Source organism: Phasianus colchicus, unplaced genomic scaffold (assembly GCF_987193195.1).
Source record: "Phasianus colchicus unplaced genomic scaffold, bPhaCol1.hap1.1 HAP1_SCAFFOLD_43, whole genome shotgun sequence".
In the NCBI taxonomy this organism is placed as follows: domain Eukaryota; kingdom Metazoa; phylum Chordata; class Aves; order Galliformes; family Phasianidae; genus Phasianus; species Phasianus colchicus.
The window spans coordinates 1,230,509-1,255,484 of record NW_028325223.1 but is presented as its reverse complement, the minus strand read 5'-3'; the positions used below and the strand labels follow the sequence as shown (position 1 = coordinate 1,255,484).

At 46.2% G+C, this 24,976-nt stretch overlaps 1 long non-coding RNA gene across 13 annotated transcripts; it reads right to left on the bottom strand.

Annotated features, from left to right (window-relative positions):
* Positions 1-168: 168 nt before the first annotated feature.
* LOC149912126 (uncharacterized) lies at positions 169-24,767 on the bottom strand. Of its 13 annotated transcripts, none has more exons than XR_016462409.1 (10): positions 24,615-24,767; positions 21,637-22,107; positions 21,444-21,536; positions 20,609-20,906; positions 19,671-19,816; positions 14,424-19,166; positions 13,433-13,524; positions 5,657-5,751; positions 2,392-5,085; positions 169-872 (listed from the first exon to the last, which is right to left on the bottom strand). It is a non-coding gene; the product is annotated as an uncharacterized LOC149912126 (long non-coding RNA). The 13 variants fall into 13 exon arrangements; XR_016462412.1 differs by having other exon boundaries at positions 169-2,514; positions 2,811-5,085; XR_016462416.1 differs by having other exon boundaries at positions 169-2,943; positions 3,029-5,085.
* Positions 24,768-24,976: the final 209 nt, after the last annotated feature.

Genomic DNA, 24,976 nt, shown 5'->3' with positions numbered 1-24,976 from the left:
GGGGCCGGGCCCAAAGAGAAGGCCGCGTCAGGGGCCGGGCCCAAAGAGAAGGCCGCGTCAGGGGCCGGGCCCAAAGAGAAGGCCGCGTCAGGGGCCGGGCCCAAAGAGAAGGCCGCGTCAGGGGCCGGGCCCAAAGAGAAGGCCGCGTCAGGGGCCGGGCCCAAAGAGAAGGCCGCGTCAGGGGCCGGGCCCAAAGAGAAGGCCGCGTCAGGGAATGCCAAAACAGCACAAGACTGAAGAAAAGGCCTCAGGGAATGCCAAAACAGCACAAGACTGATGAGACCATTACATAGAACGCCAAAACGGAGGGCAAGGCCCAAGAAAACACCGCCAGGAACGCCAAAACAGAGGGCAAGGCCCAAGAAAACACCGCCAGGAACGCCAAAACAGAGGGCAAGGCCCAAGAAAACACCGCCAGGAACGCCAAAATGGAGGGCAAGGCCCAAGAAAACACCGCCAGGAACGCCAAAACGGAGGGCAGGGCCCAAGAGAAAAATGCAGGGAACGCCAAAATGGAGGGCAGGGCCCAAAAGAACGCCACCACAGACACCAAAACAGAGACCAAAGAGAATGCTGCAAGAAATAATCAGGCAAAGAGGAGAGGCAAGGGGAACGCAGAAAGAAGACAACAGACAGCCTGTAAGGCACACTGAAATGCAGAAATGAACTCCGGGTACTCTACCTTGTGTCTTACTAAGTAATGGGTAAACATTGCCCTTACCTCTTGGGCAGATTATTACCGTCAGCAAAGTTGGCTTCCGGGGCATCACAGGAAATGTAGATTTCTGTTCCTGGCTGTTCTCATGAAGAGCCACAGATCGCTCTGTGCAGTTGTTATGGCGCTCAGGAGTGCCACAGCTCTCCACTGCCACCTGTTGGACACAATACAGTAATTAAGGCACTGCTCCACATATGTGGGGGCTGCACCCTGTGCACACTGCTCTAATGATGTCACAAAGGAGCATTAGGGATATAATTAATGCTATTTGTTGGCTTGAATTGTTAAGCTAACTATGACTTCTTTTCTGCACTACAATTAGGATGAAGGTTACTTTGACAGAAAACAAGGGGTGTTATTTTTATTGCTGCATTTCGGGTTAGAGACATTTTTTACATCAGGCTAAGGGTTAGGGTGACAGACACATTGCAGGTAAATGTAATTATCGTTAGAGCTCTCAGTAAGCTAGGGGTTCAGGTCAAGATTACAATTAACACTGCCTCCCAGCCAATCCCAGAGAGCCAAAGGCAAAGGCGAGCCAAACTCCCAGGACAAGCAAAGGGAAATCCAAGGTAAAGGCAAAGCAAACAGCTAAGGCTAAGGGAAGGGCAAAAACAAGGAAAACAGACAACAAAAAGCTATGGTGAGGGCAATGAGAGTGCAGCAGGGAAGGCCAACAGCAAAGGCCGAGAGAACACAGCAAGAAACACCAAAACAGAAGGCCAAGAGAACATGGCAAGAAATGCCTATGCAAGAGCTAAGAGAACATGGCAAGAAATGCCAAAACAGGAGGCCGAGAGGACATGGCAGGGAACGCCAGAACAAGCGGCCAAAGAGAACATGGCAAAGAAAGCCAATACAGAAGGTCAAGAGAAGGTGGCTGGGTAGGCCAAAACAGGAGGCCAAGGAGAATGCCACAGGGAAGGGAACGCCAAAACAGGACGCCCAGGAGGACATCACTGGGAACGCCCGGGCAAGGGCTATGAGATGGCAGGAAATGCCGAGGACAACGGGCAAGAGAACATGGCAAGAAATACCAAAACAGAAGGCTAAGAGAACACAGCAGTAAATGCCTAGGCAAGGGCTAAGAGAACATGGCAGGAAGTGCCAAAACAGGAAGCCAAGAGGATGTAGCAGGGAACGCCAGAACAAGTGGCCAGAGAGAACATGGCAAAAAAAGCCCATGCACAAGGCCAAGAAAAGGTGGCTGGGTAGACCAAAACAGGAGGCCAAGGAGAATGCCACAGGGAACGCCAAAACAGGACACCGAGGAGGATGTCACAGGGAACGCCCAGGCAATGGCTGTGAGATGGCAGGAAATGCTGAGGACAACAGCCAAGATAACATGGCAAGAAATGCCAAAACACGAGGCCAAGAGAACATGGCAAGAAACACCAAAACCAAACACTGAAGAGAATGCAGCAAAGAAAGCCAAGTACAATGGCCAAGACAATGGGGCACAGAACACCAAAACAAGACAGCAAGAAAATGCAGTAGAGAATGTCTCGGGTAAAGAGAAGGAGAACACTGCAGTGAAAGGCCAGAGACAAATAGAATGTGGGAAGGACAGGCAGCCTTTGGGGTACCCTAAAATGCAATAAAGAGCTCCGGGAGTGCTACGTTGTGCCACGCTACATAATGGGTAAACATTGGTGTGCGTACGCTGCCCTTACCTGCTGGGCAGACAATTACCAGTCAGCAAAGTGGGATTCTGGGGCATTCCAGGAAATCCAGCTTTCCGTTCCTAGCTCTTCTCATGAAGATCCACACATCACTCCATGCAGTCGTTACAGCACCTGGGAGAACCACAGCTCCCAGTAATGCTGCACAGTAATGAAAGCACTACCCTGCATACATTGGGGGGCTGCATTCTGTGCATGATGCTGCTCACCAGCAGCACTGTAGCTGAGAACAACGCACAAGGAAAAGGCTCAAATACCCAACAACACTTTTGCTTCCATCTTCTCTGATAACTGCTCATTATACCCAGCCCTCACCTTTGGCTGTGCAGGTGGAGATTGAGAAAGCAATGCCACCCCCACCAACAACCTCCCTGCCCCACACTGTGAGTCAAGATAGGGTTTGGGATCACCTGAGGAACCTGAACATCCAGGAGTCTATGGGTCCCAATGAGATGCATCCCAGAGTCACGAGGGTATTCGCTGATGCAGTCAACAAGCCATTCTCAATGGTATTTGAGAAGTTGTGGCAGTCAAGTGAAATCCCTGGTGAGTAGAAAAAAGGCAACAGCACACCTGTTATTACGGATAAAAAGGATGACCCTAGGAACTACCAACATGTCAGTCTCACCTCCGTGCTGTGAATGATCGCAGAACAGATCCTCCTGGAAGTGACTCTAAAGCACATGTTCCAGTGCATCACCACCCTGAGTGAAAAACTTCCTCCTAATATCCAACCTAAACTTCTCCTGTCTTAGTTTAAAACCACTCCCCCTTGTCCTATCATGATCCACCCTCATAAACAGCTGTTTCCCCTCCTGTTTATCCACTCCCTCAAGTACTGGAAGGCCACAATGAGGTCTCTCCAGAGCCTTCTCTTCTCCAGTCTAAACAAGCCCAGTTCCCTCAACCTTTCCTAATAGGAGAGGTGCTCCAGGACTCTGATCATCTTAGTGCCCTCCTCTGGACCCGCTCTGAGAGTTCCAAGTCCTTCCTGTGCTGGGGGCTCCAGGCCCGGACGCAGTTAAGCAGATGGTGCCTCACGAGAGCCGAGTAGAGGAGGAAAAAAAAATACAAACAACCTCCCTCTCTCTGCTGGCCGTTCTTCTTTTAATGCAGCCCAGGATATAGTTGTCTTTCCAGGATGCAAGTGCACACTGCTAGCTCACGTCCAGCTTCTTATCCACTGGGATCCACAAGTCCTTCTCTGCAGGGCTGCTCTCAAGGGGTTCTTTGCCAAGTTTGTATAAACATCCAGGATTGCCTCTTCATCAGTGACATTGACAGTGAGGGTCAAGTGCACCCTAATGACACCAAGCTGTGGGGTGCAGTGACACACCAGAGGGACGGGACACCATCCAGAGGGACCTCAACAGGCTGAGTAGTGGGCACTCAGCAATGTACCTTCCCAGCCCAGAAAGCCAACTGTATGCTGGGTTCCATCCAAAGATGCGTTGTCAGTAGGTGAAGGGAGATGATCCTGCCCCTCTGCTCTACGCTGGTGAGGCCTCGCCTGGAGTGCTGTGTCTGGATTTGGATGGCTGCAGTGTAGGACACAGGCATAGAGCTGTTGGAGTACATCCAGAGAATGGCCACAAATATGAACTGAGGGGTGGAATGCCTTTCCTATAAAGAGAGAAAATTGGGGCTGTTCAGCCTGGAGAATTGAAGGCTCTGAGGTGACCTGGTAACAGCCTTTCAATACCTAAAGGGAAGAATGAGAAAAAATTTAAGTTAGATATCAAGAAAATCTTGTGAGGGTGGTGACACAGTGGAACAGGTTACCCAGACACATGATGGATGCCCTGTCCCTTCCAAGGTGAGGCTGGGACAGGCTCTGGGCAACCTGATCTAGCTGTGAATGTTCCTGTTTATTGTGTGGCAGTTGGACTAGATCATTACAGATGGTACCAAGTACTCCAGCTGGGATAATCTGCATGCGTCACAGAGCCTCTCTGGACCAGTCCCAGTATTCAGCAGACCAGGGACCTCACTTCATCACACTGTTGGGAACCAGAGCTGTAGAGCTATTGAATGGGGGACAGGAGATGGAAGGAAGAGGGATGGGGGTTTGGGTGTCATAGAGATTAGGAAACTAATAGGATCTCCAGACAATTAGGATGGAGATATCTGGGGTGATGCTGAGTACATTGGTCCAGAAGAGGATAATCCTTGGCCTTCTATAAAGATGAAGTCAGATCTGCTGTTCAAACAGAAAGGACTGTAGGATCCCAAGGTGATCAGTCACGATGTGCTCTGAGAACAATGCCTTGGGATCCATTACCATTGACAAATTTGTAAGGGAGATATGGGAGAGAACTAGACAAAATAGGAACAGAATACTTGTTACCACTATGCTCGAGTGGTGCAGACCATATTACGCTCAGTGAGGATGAAGCAGATGGCCACTATGTTCTGGGAGTGTTCTTCATGTCCTGGTCGAAGCACCTCACTCTATCATCAGCCGTGTAGCGCAGCAGGCTGGGAGAATAGACCCCATGGAGAAAAGTGAGCCACCTGCAACCCATTTGATCCCTAAGTGAGCTTCCCACAGCTATCAGAAACCTGCCTGCATACAAGCTAGTGCACAAACACGGGGCTTGGAATGCTCTGTTACTTGCCCAGTAGATCTCAGAGTGCTTACACCCCTGATGAGACAAACTCCAGCAATCCCTAAACCCCATCAAGCTAAAAAAAAAAAAGAGATCAGCTGATTTATTACATGTAAGGGCGCACAGAATGCCCTTAAACAACTCTGTAGGTTTCGAACAGTGCATGACACTCTTAACTACAGTCATGAAATGGGATGATGGAGGTGCACACAAACCATGTTTGGAGCCCCAGGTTGGAGATCATGCTGTAAGAACCATGAAATGGTGAACAGAGGTGGAACCAGAAGATAACAAGCTCAAAGATTTGCTTAGAAGACCTGGAGAATGAAGAACCTCTTTATGGAAAAGGATGTTAGCTCTGGGCATTCCCACAACAGCAATGCTCAGTCAGCTAACCAGCATTATCCTGAGGCTGATAGAAGCATTCCAGAAATGAGGGAGCAATGAAAAAAAGAAACATGTCAGTCCTTCAATCACCATATCAGAGAAAGGGAGATAACACCTTCATCTCCCTTAGAGAAGAAAAAAGGGCATCATGATGACAAACATGCAAATACAGCTGCTCTAATCCAGTTTGGGATCCCCCCAAAAAGGTGGAGCTCACAGCCCTGAAATAAAGAATTACATGCCCCGTTCCAAATACTCACCCCACTCTCCAAGGGAAGCTGCCACCAGGATGCTGCACCTATGGCCACCAGCCCTTAAATGTAGTCAGGATACCCCAGAAGGGGATATCACAGCCCTGAAATAAAAAAAAAGAATAAAAGTTATCCCATTCCAAGGATGAACACTCAGCCCACACTGCCAAGGAAGCAGTCTCCAGGTAGAGATGCTGCCCTTGTGGCTTCCACCCCTTAAATGTGGTCAGGATACTAAAAAAAAAAAAAAAAAAAAAAAAAAAAAAAAAAAAAAGAGAGAGAGAGAGAGAGAGATTACAGCCCTGAAATAAATAAACCACTTACCCCCTTCCCAAGGACCAACACTTGCCCATGCTCCACAGGAGACAGTCTACAGAGATAAATGCTGCCCTTACAGGTGCCAGCACTTAAATGTGGTCAGGATGCCCCAAAAACAGGAAAAATCACAGCCCTAAAATAAGAAGGAATCACTCACCCTTTCTCAAGGACCAGACCTCGCCCCATACTCCCAAGGAGGCAGTCTCTGAAGACAGATACCACCTTTAAGGCTGCTACAGCCCTTAAGTGGGGTCAAGATCTACCAAAAAAGGAGAGATTGCAACCCTGAAATAAAGAATCAATCATTCTGTTCTAAGGGTTCACTCTATGCTCTAAAGGAAACATTCTCCAGGTACAGTAGCTGCTCATTCTGATGCCAGACTTTAAATGTGATCAGGAGCCCCCCAGAAAAGGAGATTACAATCTAGCAATAAAGAAGGAACCAATTACCCCATTCCAAACACACTCACCCCACACCCCAAAGGAAGAAGTCTCCATAGAGAAGTACTGCCCTTATGGTCTCCAGCCCTTGAAAGTGGTCAGGAACCCCAAAAAAGGGAAAGATTGAAGCAAGAGCCAACGTAACAACAACAAGCAGCAAGAGCCAACGTAACAACAACAAGCAGCAAGAGCCAACGTAACAACAACAAGCAGCAAGAGCCAACGTAACAACAACAAGCAGCAAGAGCCAACGTAACAACAACAAGCAGCAAGAGCCAACGTAACAACAACAAGCAGCAAGAGCCAACGTAACAACAACAAGCAGCAAGAGCCAACGTAACAACAACAAGCAGCAAGAGCCAACGTAACAACAACAAGCAGCAAGAGCCAACGTAACAACAACAAGCAGCAAGAGCCAACGTAACAACAACAAGCAGCAAGAGCCAACGTAACAACAACAAGCAGCAAGAGCCAACGTAACAACAACAAGCAGCAAGAGCCAACGTAACAACAACAAGCAGCAAGAGCCAACGTAACAACAACAAGCAGCAAGAGCCAACGTAACAACAACAAGCAGCAAGAGCCAACGTAACAACAACAAGCAGCAAGAGCCAACGTAACAACAACAAGCAGCAAGAGCCAACGTAACAACAACAAGCAGCAAGAGCCAATAATCACCATTTTCCAAAGGTCTGCACTCACTCCCAAGGAGGCAACCCCCAGGTAGGGATGCTGCCCTTACTGTTCCCAGCCCTTAAATGTGGTCAGGGAGGGGGTGGAGCCAAGGTCAGCCCTATCCGCTCCCATAGGTGAATTGCTTCCACCTGTGCTCACAGGGCTGGCTACACCCCTCACCACGTGCTCAATCACTGCTTCTGACTGTAACCTAACAGTTCCTATAAGGCCTGAAGCAAAAAAAAAAAGACAAATAACAAGCAGGCGATTGGATCTGCCTGTCCGGCAAGGGGAGTGTTATCAGTGGATGAGCAACAATGGCACACATATTTTGATTCAAGTCTGTCCTCAAAGGCAATTGGTAAAATTGCCTGACTTTCTAAAATTGGTGACTCTGCGGGTGACACTGGGGTGACATAGGGCTGACATTGGGCTGGGATGATGTGGGGGGGTGATGCTGGGGGGTGATGTTGGACTATCACAGGGGGGGACATCAGGGAGTGATGTTGGAGTGATATTGTTGGGGGGAATGTAGTGGAGACCCTAAGTTGTGGCTTGAAACAATGATTGAGAAGGGACAAACCAGAGGAGCTCAGGTTCATGAAACGCACCTGAGTGATGGAAGGGGTGGATCCTGGCTCCACCCTCCTCCCAGGCCTTATTTAAGTGTTGGCAGTGGGAATGAGAGGCTTTTGCTAGAGGTCCCTGCTTGCTTGAGATCTTCTAAAGTTAAGCAGATTTTGTTCCTTGTTTTTGTGTTCACAGCTGCTGTGTTTGAGCAAGTCCTCACTTATTGCAACCTATTAATGCTATTGTTGTTGCATTTTCCACCACATTGCAGTATTACAGGCGGTAATTACTGGTGGGGGTGATGTTGGGGTTTTTTTTTGAGTAGCATTGTTGGAGTGAAGCTGGGAGGTTACATTCCGATAAGACTAGGATGCTGCTGGAGTTTCACTAGGGGGTAACATCAGGGAGTGATATTGGGGTTACATTGTTGGGGTGACACTGATGGGGGCACACTGGTGTGATACTGGGGTGAAACTGGGTCGAGGTTGTGCAGTGATGCTGTAGGGTGATGTTGGAGTTTCTCTGGGGGATGAGATGAAGGAGTGATGTTGTTGGGGGGGTGATATTATTGAGGTGATGCTGGAAGGGAAGTGATGTTGGGGTATCACTGAGGGAGGAATCAGGAAATGACGTTGGGGTGACAAGGAAGAGACATTGGGTGGTGACGTTGGGCTATCGCTTGGGGTAACATCAAGGAATGATATTGTTGGGGTGATGTTACTAGGAAGGATATTGGGCTATCCCTATCTTAAGGGGGTTTCAACAGGGAGTGACGCTGCGGTGATGTTTGGAAATGACACTGGGGAGTCCTGGTGGGGTGTGGCTGGGATTGACATCAGGAAGTGAAGCTGGGAGGTGACACTGGAGTGAAATTGGGGTGATACAGGGGTGCTATTAGGGGGTGACACTGGGGGCGATGTTGGGTTATCACTGGAGGAAGTGATGTTGGGTTGATGTCGGGGAATGAAGTTGTGGGTTGATGTTGGGGTATTACTAGGGTTTAACATCAAGGAGTGATGTTTTGGGGGGAACGTGGGGGTGACACTGGGGTGATGTTAAGTGTGACATTGGGGGAGACATTACTGGGGTGAAATTGTTGGGGTGACACTGGGTTTATTTTGGGGAGTGACACTGAGAGGTAATGAGTATGACTGGGGGTGACATCAGGGGGTGATGCTGGGGGAACATTGTTGGGGTGATACAAGGAATGACACTGGGGTGGCACTGCTGTGACAGTGGGGTGATATTAGGGAGTAATGTTGGGGGGATGAGGTTGGGTTATTGCTGGGGGGGTTCAACAGGGGGGTGACACTGGGGTGATGTTGTAGTATTACTGGGGGCTGACATTGGGGATACTGGAGAATGATTCTGGTGTGTCATTCTAGTGACAAGGGTGATGTTGGGGCTTTTCTGGAGGGAGTGACATCAGGGAGTGAATGCTGGGTGGTGATACTGTTGGGGATCTAAAGGCCCCTGACTGAAGAATGATCCTGGAATTGAATAAGGTATTTTGGCAGTTTTAACAGAGTTGATATTTGTGGCTGTGGCTGCAAATGTTTTGTGGAGAGAGCTGTCCTTGGTATTTGGTCTTGTTCTTGCAAAGACTTGTTTTGCAAGTTGATGTTCCACTTCGGCTCTGTATCACACGCTGACCGCATGGGTACAGCATGCAAGTGGAACAAACCCTACAGACCCTGGGGAGAATGAAAGCGGGAGAAAGCACGGAAGTGCACTTTGAAGTGGGGGATGCCGTGCTGGTGCTGCCAATCGAATCTACCGCTGGCATGTTCCTTCTCTCTCCTCTTCGGTGGCTTGCCATCTCTCAAGGGTCAGATAGTAATAGCACACTTGCTTAGGGAGATTCTGCTTCCCACTTAATGGAATTATCTAACATTTCAGAGAGCGACACTGGAGGAAGTGACACTGTGGTTGCAGTGAAGTGATGTTGGGATATCAATAGGGTTGACATCAGCAAGTAGCACTGGGGTGACACCATTGGGGTGATGTTGGAGTACCACTGGGATTTAACATGAATGACTGATGCTGGGGTGAGAGCGTTGGGGTATGACAATGTTGGAGTGACACTGAGGGTTGATACTGTGGTGATGTTGGGGGGTGACACTGTTGGGTTGATGCTGGTGGGTGATGTTGGGATGATAGGGGGATGATATTAAGGAATAACGCTGGGGGAGTTATTCTGGAGCATCCTTGGGGGGTGACATCAGGGGGTGTTGGGGGCTGATGTTTGGGGTGAAATAGGTAGGGCTTGGGAGTAGAGTTTGGGGGAAAATAGTAAGGATTTGGGGCTGATACTTGGGATGAAATAATGAGGTTTTGGGAGCTCAATTTGGGGTGAATTAGCAAGGACTTGAACCTGGAGTTTGGTCTGAAATACTGATGGTTTGGGGCTGGAGTATGAGGTGAAATAGGCTTTGGAGCCTATTTGGATGGCAGTTTTCAATGTAAAAAACATGTTCTTTACAGTTTCCTTGCAGGAAGAGGATAAAGAAACTGCTTTTACACAGGAGGGGATACGATATACCTTCAGCAGACTCCCACTGTTGTTCAAGCCACCTCACTGAACTTTGACAGAAAGTTTCACTGCCTTAGAATGTGAAATTGTATCCGTGTGTAGATATTTTAATTGCAGGCACATACCCTGGAAAGGTGGGGGAAGTGGCAGCAGCACTAGATGACTCAGAAATTGAGATTCCACCCGCAAACTGTCAGGGACTAAGAAAAGAAGTAAAATTTTAAGGCAGCAAAGACCAGCAAAATTGTGCAGACTTGACTGAACCAAAGTGAAGATATGTGAACTAGTGTGAACAGAAGTGAAGCCATGCAAAATTTTACAAAACCACGTGAACTTCATGGAACCTCAGTGAAGACCAGTGATCCTGAAAAGTCTTCAGTGAACCAGGGCGGACTTCTGCAAAGCCCAGTGAAGACCCACAAACCTGTACAAAAATACCATGAATCCGCACAGACAATACAAGTACACCAAGTGAAAACCCACAAAATTGGGCATCCTTTGGTTTATTTGGGTTTGGAATTCTGGCAATGCAACCCAACTGGATAAGTCCCTTGTAGACTGGTAGTATTTTCTTCACAAATAATGAAATCTGAATCAGTAGGACATTGTTCATGCCCTATTACCTGACTCTTACCTTCTCCTCCCCTGGTTTCTCATTGCCTGAGTACTTCAGGTTCACAAAAGACGAAAATGAAACAACAAAAAAAAGAAAATAGGGGAAAAAAAAAAGAAAAAAGGGAAAAGGAAAGAGTAAAAGAAAGATGTAGAAAAAGAAATAGAAAAAGAATAATAAGAGGAAATAGAAAATGAAATAATTAGAATTATAAAAAGAAAAATTATTAGAAAAAGAAAAAAGAAGAATTAAATTAGAACGGGAATAGGAAAAAGACAAAATAATTGGAATTACGAAAATAAATAGAAAACGAATTGGAAATAAACTAGAAGAAGAATTGGGAAAGGCTGTGGAAAAAGAACTGGAATTAGGAAAAAAAGAACTGGAATTAGAATTACAAAAAGAAAAAGGAAAAGAAAACTAATTAGGGAAAAAAGCATTAGAAAAGGATAACAATTAAGAATTAGAAAAAGATAAAAAGTAAAAGAATGAAAAAGAATTAGAGTAAGAAATAGAAAAAAAAAACAAGAAAAGGGGAAAGAATGAATTCTAATTATAAAAATTATTAGAATTAGAAACAGAAAAAGAAAATAATTAGAATTAGAAAACGAAAGAGAAAAATAATTAGAAAAAGAAAAATGAAGAAGAATTAGGATTAGAATTGGAAAAAGAAAAAACTGGAAAAAGAATTGGGAAATGAGAAAAAATTAGAAAAAAATATTAGAAAAAGAATTGGAAAAAGAACTAGAATTAGAAAATGAAAAAAGAGTGAAAAAATAAAATACCATTAGAAAATGAGTGAGAAAAAGTCTAGAAAAAGATAAAAATAGAACATGAAAAATAAAAGAATAAGAAAAAAGAAAAGAATTAGAAAAAATAGAATTAGAAAAACAAGAATATGGAAAAGAAAATGAAAAGAAAAGGAATTGGACAAAAAAGAACTGAGAAAATAAATGGAAAACAAAATAGATGAAGAATTGGAAACAGAACTGGAAATGGAATCAAAACTGAAAAAAGAATTGGAAAATGAAAAAGAAGAGAAAGGAAACAAAAGCACTAGAGCAAGAGAAAGAATATGAAAAGAAAAGGAATTAGAAAAAGAAAAACCAATGGATAAAGAAAAAGAATTAGAATGATAATTGGAAAAGGAAAAAACTGCAAAAACTAAAAATGCAAAAAGAAAAACCTGGAAACAAAAATAATTAGAAAAAGATTGAGAAAAATAAAATGAATTAGAAAAAGGAAAAATATAAAGAAAAAAATAGAAAAATATCAAGAATTACAATGAGAAGTAGAAAAAGATTTAGAATCAGAAAAAGAAAAGAAACTGATTCAGAAAAAGGACAGAAAAAAATCGAAAACGAATTAAAAAGAAGAATCAGAAAAGAATTAGAAAATGTAAAAGAAAAAAACTGAAATAGAAAAAATGAAAAGGATGTGGATTGGGGAAAAGATTTGGAATGGGGAAAAGAAAAAGAACTACAATTAGAAAAAGAGTTGGAGTTAGAAAAAAAAACGAAATAGAAAAAAAGAAAAAAAGACTTGGAAAAAGAATTAGAAAAAGAAAAAAACAAGAGTAGAATAAGAATTAGAAAAAGAATTAGAGAAATAATTAGAAAAGGAAAAAAGAAAATGAAACAAGTATTAGAAAAAACAGAAAGTATTATAAAAAGAAAACGAAGAATTAAAGTTAGAATGAGAAGTGGAAAAAGGAAACGAAAAGGAATTGGAAAACAATGAAAAAAAGGAAAATTAAAAAAAAAATTAGACAAATAATTAGAATTAGACAAAGAAATAGGAAAAAAAAAATGGAAAATTATCCAGAAAAAGAGAACACAAGAACTACAATTAGAAAAAGAACTGGGATTCAAAAAAGAAAAAAAGGAAATAGAAAAAGGAAAAAGACTTGCAACAGGAAAAAGAAATAGGAAAAGAATTAGAAAAAGAAATAGGAAAAGAATTAGAAAAAAAATAGAAAAACAAAATAGATTAGAAACAGGAAAGAAAAAACAGATTTAGAAAGAGAAAAAGAGAGATTTAGAAAAAGGAATGGAAAAATAATTGGTAAAGGAAAAAGAAATTGAATGAGAATTGGAATGGGAATTGTAATATGATGAAGAAAAAAATATGGAAAGTAATATGACAAAGAAAAGGAACATAATGAAGAAAAAGAGAAAGAAACAATTGGAAACGGAAACAGAATTGGAAACAGAATTAGCAAAAGAAAGAATTAGAGGAGTAGAAAAAGAATTCAAAACAAAAAAGAATTGGAAAAAGACTTTTAAAATAAATTAGAAAGAAAAATAAAAGGAAGTAGAAAAGGATATAAAAGAATTAGAAAATGAAAAGGAGAAAAAAGAAAAAGGTAAAAAGGAAAAGAAAGGGAAAAAACAGATTAGAAAATTATTCAGAAACAGCAATGAAAAAAATAAAAGGAACTGGAAAAGGAATCGGAGAAAAGGAAAGCATTACAATTAGAAAGTGAATTAGAAAATGAAAATAAATTAGAAAAAGGGGGGGAAATAAAAAAAAAAGAAACAAAAGAGAACTGGAAAGGGAACTGAAAAAGAAGAAGTTAACTCTAGAAACCCCAAGTCATACATGGCCCTCACTGGAAGCCTGTTTTGGAGCCTACCTCTTCTTTTTGCATCTCACTTGGTCAAAGCAGAGCAGTCAGCATTTGGGTCGCTGTAGCTCCAATGAGGCACAGATTGACAACATGAAACACTAGAAAAGAGAAACAAGAAACATTGCATAATGGCAAGAAATGATATTGAACCCAAAAAGAAAAGAACAAAGCCGTGTTTGGTAGGAGTGACAGAAGCCGCAGACATCCCATTGGTAATTGGGAGCCTAAGCCAGCTACTGTGGACGTGGTGAGTGTTGGTCAAGCTAGAGTTGAACTCCATCAGGGTACGTTTGGACTTTGTGAGCCCTAGAAGACAAGAGAGAGAAGGAACGTGCAGGCGGCGGATGTGAGAGGCAGTGCCAGTGGAGCATCCCTTCAAGGGACACTTCTCCTGTCTCACCCAGGACAGCTTCTCTCCTGTTTTTTTTTCTTCTCAGGGTCTGCATGCTTTGTTTTGTTGGCACACCGCATCTGCCTGGCCAGAGCGAGATATGGAAACCAAGAGGAACACTTGCTTGTAAGTATATGGTGGGGAAGATGGTGTAAAATAAGAACATCTGGTGAACACAAAGTGAGCACGAGGGACAACCAATGCCATGAATATAGGACCTCTACAAGCATGGGAGTGGCCTCAGGGGTCAACATAGCTTGTCGGACAAAATAAGGAGTGCATCTTGGCACCCATCTATGGCTCTGGTTTCCTGCTGTAACCACCAAGAGCCTCAGTACCGTCCTCGCACGGCTCAGAGGGCCACAGTTCTCCAATGCCACCTGTTGAACACAAGACAAGATTTTCTAATAAGGATGAAGGAATCACCCCTTTCCAAGCATGTGGGCATGTCTAACACTGCAACCCAAAGAGATCAGGAAGGGCAATAGCATCTGGAGTCTCCAGTCCTGGAAGGAGAAAAGAAACCTCCACACGAGATACTAAACAACACGGGTTAGTAAGACTTAGGTGTCATTCTAGAAACCACAAGTCATACACAGCACTCACCCGAAGCCTGTTTTGGAGCCTACCTCTTCTTTTTGCATCTCACTTGGTCAGTGCATAGTAGTCTGTGTTTGGGTCATTGTAGCTCCAATGAGGCGTCAATTAACAGCATGGAAAACAAAGGAAAGGAAGAGAAACACTCCATAATGGCAAGAAATGATACTGAACCCAAAAAGAAAAGAACAAACCCATGCTATTTGGGAGAGACAGAAGAGCTATTAGTACTGACAAACAACACAAGATGGGAGCAGAAACGACGACATAAAATACTCACGTTATTAGTTCTAATGCAGAAACAACATTCCATTCCTACATAAGTACACAAACACTGTGTAACTGCACAAAATGACCATGACCACTTTTGAGGAGCATGCTGCTCCATGAGAGCTCATGCAGTGGGAGAATGAGGAATGCCTGAATCCAGGTCCATGATCTCTTTTGGTACCATGTGGGGTAGCTTCTGGAGACTGCAGGACTCTGGCATGACAAGCAGCCCACAGGCAGGAACAGGAGAGCATCAAGATCTGCTAGCGAGAAAGAAAAGGAAATCCCTGAATCTTCTTTCTCCACAAGCATTTGGGATTCTTTCTTCTTTGCAGGAAAAAAAACCCAACTCCATTGTGATTCAGTCCCAGCACAATTATTAGGTATATGATATGTACCAAAGCATTGCATATTGTTAGGACAAAAGCTGTGGCATAGTTAGTGAGAGGATCACAAGTAAAATTAACTAGATGTCACCAAGATTAAAATTCTCTTTGAAATTTGTATGCATTGTCCCAAATCACCTTTCAAAATTCAGTGGGTAAAGCATTTCTTTTACCTTCCACAACTTAGAGCTAGGGAGACATTATTTGAATTATGGCAAGTGCATCTACAATTAACTGGTGGACTTTTTATATTAGTTCTTTCCCACTGAGATAATACACTACATAATAACTGCTGATTTGTTCCCAGTGCTGATAGGGAAAACTGCAGGGGTGTAGCAATGCACAAGATCACTTGTTAATCTGACACCCTAGTTTTATTCTTTATCCTGCATCTCTCCGGAGTTGGGGGCAATTGGCCAGTGCTATCCTGGCCCTATTCATTTCCTGAATGCATTTAATCACTGTGTTTAACCATGGTTGAAAGGGTTAAGCCTCTGTTAGAATTAGAATTCAGTCCCATATGCCCAGTACGGCCAATATGGGCATGGCTCCATGAGCAGCCAGTGACTGTGATAAGGTCATCATAAGCAATTACAAAAATTAATCTGAAGAAGATTCCTGTCCAAAACAGTGACTAATGATACCATGGGGATCCCAGAGAAAGGAACAGAGCGAGAAGGGAACATGTGAGGCACAGAAATAGGATCAGCATTCATTAGCATTTGGAAAACAAGAGAGAACTTCCCGGTTCCAAAGGAACCAAGGTTAGAGGAAGCATAACTGGAAAAAACAAAACAAACATAAAACTTCCTGGTCCCAAGTGAACCAAAGTTAGAAGGTAGGTGAAATCCAGATAGCTAATTTTGTACATTTCCTCCTGATCATCTTGAGCCTTTCAGATGTATTTGTTAAGAGTCTCCCTGAGGGTTAAAGGGACAGGACCAGGGTGGGGCAAATCAATCAACACTAGTTGTCCTGGGGAGTAATCATCCCAATAATCAGCTCTTTGAGTAAGGGACCACGGGGCACAGTGGTTGCCAGTGGTGGTCCCCAGTAACCCTCTGATTCCTTTTCAATCAACAGGATCTCATCTCCCGCTGTTAGTGGCACTTTCCACACATACTGATTTCCTAGGTGTGTAACCAAAAACATTCCTTTATTTGGCTAGTTCTGTAGCAGAATAGGGAGACCTCCTCGATACGAACATCAGAATACCCACTTTCAGTCTCTTCATATGCATGCCCAGTTTCTATCGGAAGGCAGAGAAGGATCACCAGGTTTTCTGATTTGTCTTTGTAACCAATTCCTGCAAGGACTGAATAATTTGGGTTTCTGCCGTGTGCTGTTCATTGTGGATCTCTACGGCAGCAGTAAGAGCAGCTCCTGAAACTGCACAAGTGATTGATTTTCCCTTTTCCTCCACCATACGAGTTTGCTTGTGGAGGGAATCTATATGATCCACAACTCCCTCTAAGTTGGGCCAATTATTCTGTGCCCAATTCATCTCCGTGGGGGAGAATTTGGCACCGTGCTTTTCTAAGAGGTCAAGGAGTGGATTCCTGCCCTCATTCCTTTTTTTTTTTTTTAATTTGCTTTTTTTTTTTTTTTTTTTTTGTTAATGATCATGCCTCAAAATGAGGAGCAATCTCTTTGGGGGGGACAAATACATACTATCAAAGTCCCAACAATTTACTCCTTACACCCCCAAAGTGTACACACATTCTCTCTTCTACCAATAGGGCACTTGCTGCTACCACCTGGACACATTCAGGCCAACCTCGAGATACAGGGTCTAGTACCTTGGACAAGTATGCAATAGGCTTTCTCTAAGATATTTATAAGCATTGTTGGAAATAGCCAAATAATTTTCCAGGACAGTATCTCTGATCGTTATATCTATCTTTATTCCCAACTGCAATGGCGGGCCTCCTGCAAGCAGGAGAGCGCAGAGAAAACAGTGTTACGTCTTTTATCCCCTACTGCCCGACCCTTATCTCTTTCTCCCCGGCTCCTCACTGGCTGAGTACTGCAGGTTCACACTCTTTCGCGACACTTCACTAATTGTACGAATACCAAGAAAGCACAAATCCTTACCACCCAACCACAAATATCTTAGTTGATCAATTGCCTTCTAACAACTGCTTTCTTAACAAACATCTGGTCGTAAGTTTTGGATGTCTGCTTTACAACATAAACATAACCTCTTAACTGCTTCATTACCCCCTAGCATTTGTGCCGTTTGCACTGGGTCAATGTTCAGGTCATCCGTCTGTCCTTGCTTAGAGATAAGCTTGGAAGGAGGACAGAGGGCAGTATCTTGGAGCCTGCCTACGGCATCCTAACGTTCCCACAGAGTGGGACAGTTCTGCTTTGTGTAAAGGCCCCGACTCCTTGAGAGTTTGTTCAATGGACTCCACTTCTGCTGGCCTAATGAACAACCTTACAGTACGTTTCCCAGGTCAGAATACTATACCCACATTGTTTAGAACATTTAAAGTCTGTTGCAGCTTTGGGAGAAAGAATTGGTCACGTAATTCGGTAACTATGTCTCTAAAATATGTCACTAATACGTATATGGTAATCTTACTTTTCACATCAGCTATTTCTAAGGACATGCTACAGCTTCATTCTTTAGATTAATTGCCCTTTTAAATATCCAATGCAGAAACACCACTTTCACTTTCCACAGCGTTTACCAGAACCACAGAACGGCAGGGGGGCTGAAAAGGACCACAACGATCATCCAGCTCCCCAGAACCCCCACACCCCCTCGCAGCCGCCTACAGCCTCAGATCTCGCTAGATCCCCCCCCGTCGCCTCCCTGCAGCTTCCTGGAGCCCCGCACGGCCCCCCTCCCCGTCCCGGGACCGTTCTCCCGCACACCTCCGGCACAGCTGTCCTCAGCACTCGCTCCCGTCGCGCCGCGGCTTCCCTCTCGGTGCTGCCCGGACAGCTCCGGCTGCCGCCGCGCTGTCCTGCGGGGCGGCCCAGGCGGCAGGAGCGGCGCTCTGCGAGGAGAGCCGCGCCTCCGACAGCCGGCTCCCAACGCTCGCTCCCGCGCACGGCGGCTCGGCCAACGGCAGCCGGCGGAGCTACCGCGGACCAAGGAGACCGCGGGGGCGGGGCGGCGCCGCCGCTGCCCAATCAGAGGCAGGGGGCGGGGCAAGGGAGATGCTGCTCAAGGTGAGCTCCTCCTGCCGCAGCGTGATGACGACAGGTCTGCACGGCCAGCTCCTAGGTCGGGAGCCAGGAATGGACACGGCAGGAGGAGAGAGGCGTTAGGGAGCAGCCGAGGCTTCGAAATGCATCAAAAAGCCCTGAAAAGCATCACAAAGCCACAGCCAGGAAGCTCGGGATTATCATGAGCAGCATCCAGGATGCTAAACATCATTTGCTACCATACCAGATGGTAGCTGAGCTCTCGCTGCAGACGTCCCAAAGCCAGACAGAACGGGAACAAACCCAGAGCTCTGCTGTGCGCACCCCACAGCCATCGCGTTGCAAGCTGGGGTGCCTTGCTCTTCGTTGCATTCATCCCAGTCTCTGTGAATGAAGACTCGGAAGGCAGTCAAGGCGTTGATTGAGCACAAGCGTGCTTTTATTATTATGTAAAAGACAGGAGGGCGTGAGAGGTCCAGGGTAAAGATGGGACTCATCCTCTCTTGTCACGGAGAGAGTGGCTCAGAGCTCTCAGTGCTGCTGCCCGGTGCCTGGGGCTGGAGGCCTGATTCTAAGTCCCCCTCCAAGAGGCTCGGCTTCTCCTCAGCGATGCTGACCTGCTCCTGCGTGGAGGTGCTGCTGCTGGGGCACTCGGACTGTGCTTGGGCTGGGCTGCTCTGCAAAGGCACTGGGTCACAGTCCAGGCTGGTGACCAGGCTGGTGTCTGGCAGGCTCAGGTCAGCATCTTCAGCACAGCTGGGAAAAATGAGGGCATGAACTCAGATGAGCTCCTTCTCTCCATCGCTGTTGTTATGTGGAAGGCTGTCATCTGAACAGCAGCAGTTTGTGCTTCCTAAGAGCTCTCCATTGATGGAAGCACACAGCGCATCATCGCTGCTTGCCCTGGCTCTTCTGGGTAGACAAGGGCTCGATTCACCTAGGAAGGATACACAAGGGTTAGTGTCAAACTTTCACTGTCCAATGTCTTGGTGTTGTCTGTCAAGTAGCTTTAAGCAGCATGCTAGATGCTCCCTGGCCAGCTCTAAACAACAACAACAAAGAATGGAGTTAGCAATAGCTGTTAATTAAGTCTGCGCTGTCAGCTGAGCAAAGAATCCCGTGGTCTCCTCGTCCCCCCTAGGGAAACAAAACCAAGACACTGACAGGCTGAATTATGAAAGCGGTCGTTGACATTTGGTTAGGTAGTGATGGCGGAAAGAAGCAAATAGGCTTCCAGCAACAGTGCCACTGTCTTGACAGCAATCCTTGTGCAGGTCCAGATCTTGACTTAACAAGAGACTCATTTGGGAAAGACAGGAGTTAACCGAAGTTGTTGTTAGGCACGGGCTTGAATGCTAGAAGGAGGTACAAGTCCACTTGTATTGCATGAATTCTATGTTGCTGAAAAGCAAGGCTTTGAAAGCTGGATTCACACCCTTACCTGCCAGCACCACGACTTCTGTCTCTGAGGGCTCCCTGGGACTGCGCTGCAGTCGGCGTTTGGCCACAGAGGATGGTTTCCGCAGGCTGAAGCAGGAACGCCAACTGCCAGCTGGTGATTCCTTCGTCTTGCTGGGTGGACGTTGTCTGGAGAGAGAAAACAGTGACTGGTGTGAGTCGTGCGTGGTGCGGGGTGAGGGAAGAGCTGCACTGAGCTCTTGCCAACAGTTGCTTGTTCCTGGCACCGCCTGGTTTCTGCTGAAGCACAACTTAGAAACTCGCTCTCTTTCAAGCAGTTGAGGATGGTTCCACTCCTATAGCTCAGCCCTGAAGTCTTGCTGGCTAAATTCCCCTAAACTGTGTCAAGCAAGATGCAGAGCACGTGAGCAAAGGCTCCGCGGCTGTACAGGACAGCATCTAAGGGATGGCTCTTCTGGAGCCAGCAGGCGTAACTGCTTTCTGAGGAACCGTGCAGCCATAAAGGAAATTCAAAAGCACCTCTGACTCTGACATCAACACCTCGTCGGCCCCATCTCACCGCCAAGTTTAGTTTCTAGTGCCAGCAGGTCTGACCAACAGCTCTGCTTAGAGGAGAACCAGAACTGGTTTCAGGTATGTGGCCCCGACAGCTGGAAAACCCCAACGTTTCAAGGTAGAGCCAGCTCAGGCCAGGGTAGACGTCAGCATGGCTTTATACATCTCGTGACTGCGTGCCCAGCAAGGAAGGAATGGCAGCCTCGTGTGGCTAAACCGAATATGTTAGTTGAATCTCAGAGTCCAAAGGGAGCAGAGATTCACTGCAACAATTCACTTCAGGCACCGTTACTTTAATTTAGCTTCCACATGTTTTGGCGCAAGAAATAATGGGGGAAAAAAAAAACAACAACACAACCCACCCAAACAATAATGATGGTTGCTGGAAAACAAAGTCCTCTTTACCTTTCAGATGGAAAGTTGATGATTGTGTGGAATTTCCCCTGTACAGCTGTGGGGCCTTCTTCCACTTCTATGTCCCTGCTCTGTGTCACAACGGAAGAGCTGCTGTGGCCTCGCCTCTGAGCCTGTGCCAGACCTTGCCAACTTGGCTGATCTGAGCATGCCAGAGGGGATCAGATCACAAAGTGTCCATTTCAATTGCAGCTTCATGTAGGAAAGAAAACCAGCTAACAGGCGTGAATGAATTAATTCATAAGCTGCACAACGAGGCTGTTCTTCATAAAAAGACCCACATGGATTCCTAATCCAAAAAGAGAACAACAAGATTTAATACCGATGGAAGAGGTTCCTGGTCCGAAGCCTCATCCTCTTACCCAACTTTCCTTGCCTCGTACTCTTCCCCAACTCCTGGACGATGCCCACAGGCTTGAACTCAGATCTCAAATTCATAGGACTCCTTTCACAGGACTCAGTCAAAGAGGATGTCACACTTGTTCCACGCACTCAAACTGACTGAGCAGTGGTATCACAGTCACTTAAAACACACAGAAGCATCCAAACCCAAGCATGCACATTCCCTCCTGTGTTACTGGTGCCCACAGCTCACCTTCACACCTCTGGGGATTTCTGGTGTTTTACACTGATGCAGCCTCACTATAGCTCCATGGGTGTCACACAAGGCCTGCAGGACCTCTTTCTCCACAAACCCCATCTGCAGGCACTGGTTCATAAGGCTCACCACCCACCCTCCTGAGCAAAAGCAAGCACTAAGAATGAGAGCAAAGTGCACTGGATTTGACCTGGCCTGGTCCCCAAGCCTCAGTCCTGCCAGACATACCCCGGTGCGTAGACTCATCCCCAACATCTGACTGGACATTGTCATTCTGCAAACGCCCCATCCCAGCAGCAAGGGATCAAAGCATTGGGACAGCTGAAACAAAAATGTCATGAAAGTTTCCTATTAGCACTGATCAAGAACACATCTACCCCTGAGCAACAGGATGGGAGACAAACAGCAGAAGACAACCAACCTGCAGAACCCGCTCCGTTGGGGTTGGTCCAGATGTTTGTATGCTCCCTTCCATGGCCCAGGCCAAGCTTGCTGAGCTGCTCCTCCTTTGTGCAGGGGGAGAGCGGCGCAGATGCTACGTGGTGGCTATGCACAGCATGCCTTTGACTTGATTCTCCTCTCTCCATCTTCCATTAGCAAGCAGCATTTCAAATCTCTCCTTGCAAAAAATCACCTAGGTAAAAAAGAACTGGCAATCTTGCTTTTAAAGTTTCCTTATTTATACAACTTGATGCTTTAAAGCACAAGCTCACCTAGCAATCACCTACCTTAGACAAGCCCAACCTGCAAGGAAAAGTAATTCTTCTGTGTCTGCAGACTTTGCACACATTTCCAGGTGCAGTAGTCAGCCCAGTTCTCAGCACAGCTTTACCAACCACAGAAACCCAGTTTACGCCCGCCGTGCTTTTCTCTCTTCTGAAACGCTGCATTGCTGCAAGAAGCAATGAATAAAATCACAGAATCACAAAACTGGGGTTGCAAGGGAGCTCCAGAGATCACTGAGTCCAACCCCCCTTGCAAAATGGGTTCCCTACCACAGGCTGCACAGGTGGGCATCCAGGCGAAATATCTCCAGAGAAGGAAAATCTACAGCCTCCCTGCTCCAGTGCTCCATCATCCTTACTGTGAAGAAGTTCCTTTCGTTTTGGTGCGGAACTTCTTGTGTTCCAGTTTATGGCCATATCCCCTTCTTCTGTCCCCAGAGACCTCTAAAAAGTGGTTGGCCACGTCCTTTTGACTCCCACACTTAATATAATAAGCATTAATCCAGATCCCCTTTTAGTCTTCTTTCCTCAAGGCTGAACAGACCCAGGTCACTCAGCCTTTCCACACTGGGGAGATGCTCCAGGCCCTTTATCACCTTCGTGGCCTTCTGCTCGACTCTCTCAAGGAGAACCCTGTCATTTTTGTATCAGGGAACCCACAACTGGATGCAGTACTCCAGGTGAGGCCTGACCAGAGAGGAGCAAAAGGGGAGGATCAGCTCCCTTGCTCTTTTTAATGCACCCCAGGATTCCATTGGCCTTCTTGGCTGCCAAGGCACACTGCTGACTCATGGCCAACCTGTCATCCACCAGGACACCCAGATTCTTCTCTGCAAGAGCTCCTCTCCAGCATGTCATATCCCAGCCTGTACTGATACTTGTGGATATTCCTTCCCAGGTGCAAGACTCAACACTTGCTTTCGTTACAGCTCATCTGGTTTGATACTACCCAGCTCTCCAGCCTGTCCAGGTCTAGCAGCACAGCCTTTTGGCGTGCCAACCACTTCACCCGCTTTGTCTCATCAGTGTACTTACTACAGGTGGACACTATCCCCCACAGCAAGGGAGTTGACAAACATATTGAACAAGACCATGTGAGAAATACTCAAAAATTTCGGGTTAGGCAAGAAACTTAATGATAGCAGCAAAGTTTATTTGTTATTGCAATACTGGGCTCATATGCCCCATTAGCAAGGGAGAAACTGTGCACCAGTCAGCGAAATTCATTCCGTTCTATACTCTAAACCGAACGCAGGTAATGCTCTCCTGGCACTACCTCACTGGTTGAGCATCTCAGGCTTGCAATCTCCCCGATGCTGTTGCTATGATACATTTCCAATGAGGTCCATTACCAACCTGTTGTTTTTCGGTATGTTTTGTACTTCTCCATGGAGATACGAGGGCCAGATTTCCAAGAGTTCTTAAGAAACTTATCCTTGGTCTCGAGAGTGAGCATCTCACCCCTCCCTCTCAAGTACGGCAACCCAAACAGCATGTTATACGGTGATACTCCTAAGTCTTTTCTGGGAGCGGTTCGTATTCTGAGAAGGGCTAAAGGTAAACGCTTTGTCCATGGTCATTTGGTCTCTAAAATGCATTTTGACAAGTGCTTTGTCAGCATCTGATTGATTCATTCTACTTTCCCTGAAGAAGGAGGGTGCCAGCAAGTATGGAACTCCCACTTGATTTCTAAAGTTCTCATTAGCTCCTGTAGGACTTGAAGTAAAGTGGTTTCCCTTATCTGAGACCATATTCTACATAATCCCATATCTAGGGATCGTGTCCAGATGTAGAGTCCTTAGTGCAGAAAAGACATGGACCTGTTGGAGCATCCAGAGGACCAAGGGTAAATCCTGCTTGACTAATCCATTGGCTGTCTGTGATGGTGTCCCTAGACATCAATAGACAAGCGAAGAGCCACTGATATCATCTACCAGGACTTCAGTAAGGCCTTTGACACAATACCCCGCAACATCCTTTTTTCCAAATTGGAAGGACACGGATTCGATGGGTGGACTGTTCAATGGACAAAGACCCGGCTGCAGGAGGGAGTGCAGGAGCCGATGGCTCCGTGTCCGGATGGCGATCGGTGATGAATGGCATCTCAAAGGGGTCCGTGCCGGGGCTGAGATTTTTCGATATCTTCGTCAGTGACATCACCAGCGGGATCGAGCGCACCCTCAGAAACCCTGCTGACAACACCAAGCTGTGGGGAGCAGCGACACGCCAGAGGAACAGGATGCCAGCCAGGGGGACCTAGACAGGCTTGAGAAGCGGGCACAGACAAACCTCATCAGCTTCAACAAATCCAGGCGCAGTGTCTTGTACCTGGGACAAGAGAACCCCCCACTACCAATACATGCTGGGGGATGAAAGGGCTGAGCATAGGCCTGTCCCAAAAGACCTGGTGGATGGCAAGCTGTACACGAGCCAGCAAAGTGCCCTCCCAGCCCGGAAAACCAGCCACATCCTGGGCTGCACCAAAAGATGTGCGGTCAGCAGGTGAAAAGAGGTGATCCTGCCCCTCTGCTCTGTGCTGAAGAGGCCTCACTTGGAGTACTGTGTCCATATGAAGAGTCCTCAGTGCAGAAGAGACATGGACCCGTTGGAGCACATGCAGAGGACGGCCACAAGGAAAAAAAAAAAAAAAGAACCAAAGGATCAAACACCTCACCTGTGAGGACAGGCTGAGAGAGCTGGGGCTGTTCAGCCCGGAGAAGTGAAGGCTCCGAGGTGACCTGGTAACAGCCTTTCGATACCCAAAGGGGAGCTAAAGGAAAGAAGGAGGGAAAATTTAGGTTAGATATAAGGAAAATATCCTTCATAGCAAGGGACAAGGGGAAACGTTTTAAGCTGGGGGAGGGAAGATTTAGGTTGGATGGCAGGGGGAAGTTCTCCACAGAGAGAGCGGTGAGGTGCTGGAACAGCTGCCCAGAGAGGCTGTGGATGCCCCGTCCATCCCTGGAGGTGTTCAAGGCCAGGTTGGATGGGGCCCTGGGCAGCCCGGTCTAGTATGAAATGGGGAGGTTGATGGTC